The sequence below is a fragment of the Penaeus monodon genome, chromosome 27 (assembly GCF_015228065.2).
Source record: "Penaeus monodon isolate SGIC_2016 chromosome 27, NSTDA_Pmon_1, whole genome shotgun sequence".
Lineage (NCBI taxonomy): Eukaryota > Metazoa > Arthropoda > Malacostraca > Decapoda > Penaeidae > Penaeus > Penaeus monodon.
In genome coordinates this window covers 3574762-3575053 of record NC_051412.1, presented here as the reverse complement: position 1 = coordinate 3575053, position 292 = coordinate 3574762, and positions in this window count along the sequence as shown.

Below are 292 nucleotides of genomic sequence, written 5' to 3'. Positions count from 1 at the left end.
GAGCGACACGAGTGCGTGCATATATATTCATGAAGGGAGAGTATTTTCAGCAACCATTTCCCACGGGGAGCGAGCGCGAGAGCCCAAGTGTCTGAGATTGTTCGACTTCCCCAGATATTGAGGTGGCACCTGGACTTCTGCTTGGCAAATCCAATAATCAAATGGAATTGGGGCGGAATATAGTTGCTTTACAGGACAGCGCATCTCGATATACCTAGCTATTTGGGTGTGTTTATATATTTGCGATTATTGACCTGCATATGGTTATTTGTCTACACATTTTTAGGCAAGG